The sequence below is a fragment of the Neopelma chrysocephalum genome, unplaced genomic scaffold, assembly GCF_003984885.1.
Source record: "Neopelma chrysocephalum unplaced genomic scaffold, ASM398488v2 Primary Assembly neopelma1_22b, whole genome shotgun sequence".
In the NCBI taxonomy this organism is placed as follows: Eukaryota; Metazoa; Chordata; class Aves; order Passeriformes; family Pipridae; genus Neopelma; species Neopelma chrysocephalum.
In genome coordinates, this window is record NW_020897690.1 from 349110 (window position 1) to 355197 (window position 6088).

The following is a 6088-nucleotide window of genomic DNA, read 5'->3' on the forward strand; positions in this document are numbered from 1 at the left end:
AATAAAGATAAGAGAATTCACAGAAGTAAGAGAAATTCAGTTTTGTTAAAGAATTTTTTAAATGCTATGTATATTCTTTAACAACATAATTTTAATATATTACTTTTATAAATTTATATATTTATATTAAACATGGACACTGATAAATGTAATGCTGAGCACCAAAGAGAAGATTTTGTGAAGGACTTGGCATTCAAGTTCAGTGTGTGTTTGTATAAAATGCATTTCCTGACTCTGCCTACAGCTTAAGCATGTTCAATATAAAGAAAGGCTTGTGACCCAAAATAGCATTACACCAGATACCAGTATAATCCATCATTAGTGGAAGACAAGTATCTTAAAAAACATGATGGGTTGAAGGCGTGTGACAGAAAGTTTTAAAATGGCTGCACATCTTTGGGAGTGTGACATTTTGTACTGGCAGGAGCAGAAGCAGGCAGAACAGACTGAAGAAAGGAAATTCCTAATGAGGTTTGAAGGGAAAGTTATTATAGTGCCTGATGCAAAACACACCATAATCAATTTGTAGTGCTCTTTTTTTCTAATTGGCTGTACCAGGTTCTTTTTCAGGGTCTGCATTTGATTCATATTAACACATACACCATGCAGGGATAAAACAAGGAAAGGTTAGGAAAAGTATTTTGGGTGATAACACTCACAGAAACTGCATGGGTGGCATGAAGGCCATGATTTACGGCAGCTGAAAAACTTGTCAGTATATACATTTTTTTAAGCAATAAGGATTTACAACTTTCCTGTCAAATATTGATATATTCTCTGTGTATATGCAAAAGAAAAATTAACAATGTGATATCTTAGGTAAAATATATAATTCTCATTGTAAAGAAGAATCAAATGTCATACCATTTATTTTCCAAAATTATCTAGGATCTAAGTTAACTTTAAACAGCAAAGTGCATGGTGACATGAAGCAGAAAACTTTAATTATTCCATGAAGTAAGGAAGGCACTTCAGCTTTTATTCTAGAAAATAAAAAGCTAAGATTATTAAAAATATAATTTTTAATTCCAAGCATTTAAAGTAATTAAAGAACAGTTCAGTATATGGTGTAATACCAACAGTTAAATTCTAAGTATCTTTAGAAAGGTGTTAATGTGAATTTGTCTGGTGTAGGTAGCAAATTTAATACAGATTTCAAAGCAATGCCAAAATTACTTCCATAGAAAATTTACAGAAAATGTATCTATCCTATAAACTGCAAGAGTCTACCAGAACACAAAGACTGCAAATTCAGGTAATCAGTCTGGCTTTCTCATGTTTTTCTGTTTAGTTTGTGTCATGATTACACACTGCCTAATGTATAGCTGATGTTGGAAAACAAGTTGACAGCTACATGAGAGAGCAAGTAGCATCACTAGGAAGAATTATATTTAATTATGTGTTGTTAAGTAAGAATTTATGGAGTTGATGCTTAACAAGAACCAACAGAAATCATTACAGAATCATAGAATCAAAGAATTACAGAATGACAGAATCACAGAATATGATGAGTTGGAAGGGACTCATGAGGATCATCGAGTCCAGCTCCTGGCCCTGCACAGGACCATCCCCAAGAGTGTGGGGATGTGCCTGAGAGTATCTCCAGATGCTTCTTGAACTCTATCAGGCTTGGTGCTGTGATCACTTCCCTGGGGAGCCTGTTCCAGCACCCAACTACCCTCTGGGTGAAAAACCTTTTTCTAATATGCAACCTAAACCTCCCCTGACACAACTTCAGGCCATTCCCTTGGGTTCTGTCACTGGTCACCACAGAGAAGAAATCAGTGTCTGACCCTCCTCTTCCCCCCATGAGGACGTTGTAGACTGCAATGAGGTCTCCCCTCAGTCTCCTCCAGGCTGAACAGGCCAAGTGACCTCAGCCGCCCCTTATACAACTTCTGTTCAACATCCTTCACAATCTTTGTTGCCCTCCCTTGGACGTTCTCTAAGAACTTAATAACTTTCCTATATCGCGGTGACCAAAATTACACACAGTATTCAAGGTGAGGCTGCACCAGTGCAGACTAGCTTATAGCCACCACTGAGACTGGACTGACATTTTCATGATCGGTAAAGGGTATTTTGTGATTTTTGTTTTGGTTTTTGTTGTTGTGTTTTTGTTTGTTTGTTTTTGTTGTTTTTGTTTTGTTTCATTTTGGGTTTTATTTTTGCTTTGTTTTCTTTGTTTTTGTTTTTGTTTTGTTTTGTTTTGTTTTGGTTTTGGGTTTTGTTTTTGTTTAAGCATAAAGAAAAAAACAATCTGTGAAAACATCAAATAATTAAATTTATTTTTTCTTTATAATCATAGAAATAATAGTAGATGGACCCTCAAGAGGTCATCTGGGCTGATCCCAATCCTATCACATTATCAGCAGTATCAAGTAGGTTTGTACAGAATAGCTTGAAGTACACTACAATGTAAGTAGACACCACTTTGTAGGCAATTTTATGTACCATTCTCCTAAATTATTCTTCCTGTGACAGTGATGAAACTACAGGATCATAGAATGGTTTGGGTTGGAAGGACCTTAAAGATCACCTAGTTCCAATCCCTCTGCCATGGGCAGGGACAGCTTTCACTAGATCAGGTTGCTCAAAGTCCCATCCAACCTGGTCTTGAACACCTCCAGGGATGGGGCATCTACAACTTCTCTGGGCAACCTGTTCCACTGACTCACCACTCTCATGGTTAAAATTTTTTTCCCTTATATCTAATCTAGAGCTACTCTTTTCTAGTTTGAAGTCATTCCCCCTTGTCTTGTCACTACATGCCCTTGTAAATAGTCTTTCTCCTTTCTTATAAGCTCCCTTCAGGTACTGGAAGGCTGCAATTAGGTCAGCCCGAAGCCTTTTCTTTTTCAGGCTGAACAAACCCAGTTCTCTCAGCCTTTCCTCATGTTCCATCACTCTAATCGATGGCCTATCTTTACTACAAATTACTAATATTCTAATAGTTTAGTACATACTACTGTGGTGCAGTCCAATAAGGTGTGCATGCTTTAGGAGAATGCACACTCTTTATGTAATGTGGGCCAAGGCTCTCCTCAAATGGAATTGTATCAATGATTTCAACAGAAATCAGGGCTGGTTTTGACTGCTTTCTTTATATTCTAGTGTTTATTTTTCTCTGAAGCAAATAAAATTAGGTAATTTTAAGTGGCTTATGGTAATTCAATTTGGGGCAGGGTATCACAAAAAACCCAAACAATTAAACAAAAAACCTAAAGAAATTATTTTAAGACATACATTATGAATTAAAAATATTAAAAACCACAGACTAGCTTCAAGAAGAAGTTTGTCAGCCCTCAGGTGTGGTGATGTGCAACTTTTTCTCTTTCATATATAAATAAAAATTCTTATTTTTGTTCAACCACATTTTTGCAGGTTGAAAACAATTTAGAGAAAGCTCATTAATACTTTTCTTACCAGCTGCCACTATCTGTAACATAAGATGAATGAATCACCAGCTGACATAATAGGAAGGTTATATTGCATAATGCCCTATGAGATGTGAATAGTGTATTATGGCCTTTATAGGAGAACACATGCCCTTGTTGATTGTATAAAACATTTGATACATGCTACCAACGTTATCACAAGGTTTTCTCTTCGTATCATGTCTATGTAACATGGAATCCTACAAGGTGCTGAGGCACTAATAATAGACACCCCATAGCTTACCATATTCATATTCCGTAACAGAAGCTACAAAGTCTAGTACAGCTGCTTCGCAGCAGGACAATGTGCTCCTCAAACATAGGCTTTCTTAATATGCTGTGTACCTTTGTGTAGTAATGGGGATTTTTTAAATTTCTTTGTGCGGGCAGGGCTCATCTGATTCACTTCTTTCTAATATTGAAAAGGGGGTTTCTAGGGCGTTTTGGGTTTTTTGGCTATTTTGAAATTGTGTAAGTTGATGATTATTAATAGGGGAAATTTTCAATGAAAAATTACACTTGGATATGAAATCTTCAAACAAGGCTTATTCTTCTTTGAGGATGGTAATTTTTTTAAGGTAAAATGATGATGCTTTGGTATGAAACCTCATTTTATTTCCATGAGAGAATCCTTTTTCACTGTTCTTTGTCCAGAACAGACATTGAGCTGCTATATCACTACCATTTTGTCCATGCACAACCTCTTTCTTCTTCCTTGTCATTTTTGGATGCTGACTACCTTGTTAGATTCATGAGACCTTGATATTTTCAGTTTTAGTTCTCAAAAACACCTATTCTGCCAATTATATAGCAGGTTGAAGATTAGTCTTCAGCATACAATGCCTCATAACTCATGTGGTTTCTATACAATCATAAAATAAGAATGATTTGGATTGGAAGGGACCTTAAAGATCATCTACTTCCAACCCTCATGCCATGTGTTGGTACCCACCTCTCACTAGATCAGCTTGCTCAAAGCCCCACCGAACTTTGCTAGGGATGGAGCATCCACAACTTCTCTGGGAAACCCGTTGCACTGCCTCACCACTCTCACAGTAAAGAATTTCTTCCCTATATCTAACCTAAATTTCCTCTCTTTCAGTTTGAAACCATGGCTCCTTATCCTAGTACTATAGTTCCCAATGAAGGAATATCTTTATCATAGACTCGCTCTGGCAGTATTTAAGTATGTTATGAGAAAAAACTAAATTTGAGGCTGCTGCTGCTGGACTGTGTAGCACAGTGGTTGAACTGGAAAGTTCGGTCTTCATCGGTGCTGTCTAAGCTCCTGCTGAATCCCACAATTGTGTTGAATTTTTTTCTCTTATAAGCTAGATGCCCAAGCCTGGCCTTGACTGCAAGCTTGGATCATGGTTCAACACTAGCACAGACATACTCAACTTAATGTGATCTTCCTACCAAATACCACTTTTTTTTGTTAAAAAAAGGTTCGTTAAAACTTTTTTTACCCTTCTTTCTCTACCTATCAGGAAAAGTATGGTAGAAGATGAAAGATGTCTTGTTTGTTATTTAGTATATTTTAGCCACTTCAGGACTGGGAAAGTCTGAAGGCGTGATAATGAAATGGATTGTACAGTGGAAATGTACACTTCTCCATATGTAAAGGTAAAAGAAAGAGACAAAAGAAAACCAAAACCCAGACACTTGATTTTATCAGGGGTAGGTGTCTTACAGAAAATAAGGCAGTTTCCAGAAATGATTTATGCATGTAAGTTAGGGAAACATAAAAGTTGATCCTAGATTTTTCCTACCTGTTAAGTAGGATTTGATTTTATTTTAATTAATCCAAGATACAGTTCTCTTGCTCACTGACATTAAGAAGAAAAATTCATGGTGACTCTTCCAAAAAAGTTTGAATGGAGATGAGTAGATGGTTTGAAATAGGTCAGAGAAGTTTCTCAGAACTAATTACACTAATTTACTGGCACTTCTCTGACTAAAATTTCAGTAGCACTAATTCCTAAATATTGGAATATCTTCAGTTTTTTAGTATCCCGGTTGCTCTGCCGAGAAATGTGATGTTTAAAACATAAGGCTTCTAACTGATCTTCAGTTTCTTGTTATCAGCTAAAGAAATGACAATCTGGTTAAAAATTAGATTCATAACTTGTCTCTGCATGAGGCAGAGAGAGGGAATGTACTCATGAGAGCTAGAAAAGGTCTGAGGCAAAGAACTAGGCCAAGGAAACATCCTGGCATCAGTATTTTTGCTGTACCTCTCCCCACATTTTACCTAGTGTAATGGGTGTAGATGGCAATGCCTTGGCAGTGAGATGGCTAAAGAGGGGAGACTTTCCTGTGCTGGATGCAGTTGCGTCCAGCTGGTTCCAGTGGACCCACTGCAGGGCACAGCTGAGACCCTCAGCCAAATATAATTAAGAAAGCGTAAAACACTGCACGGGAGCTGAGGGAGAAGTGAGAAATAAAAGGGCAAGAAATAGCCCTGCAGACAGCAAGGTGAGAGGCAGAGAGGGAGGAGGTGGTCCAGAGCAGACCAGAAACTGGAGCAGATATCCACACTTCAAGCCATGAAGGTACCCAGGCTGGAGCAGGTGGATATTTTCTGAAGGAAGCTGCGGTCTGTGGAAAGTCCATGCCTACATCCCATGGGAAGGACCCGTGATGGAGTG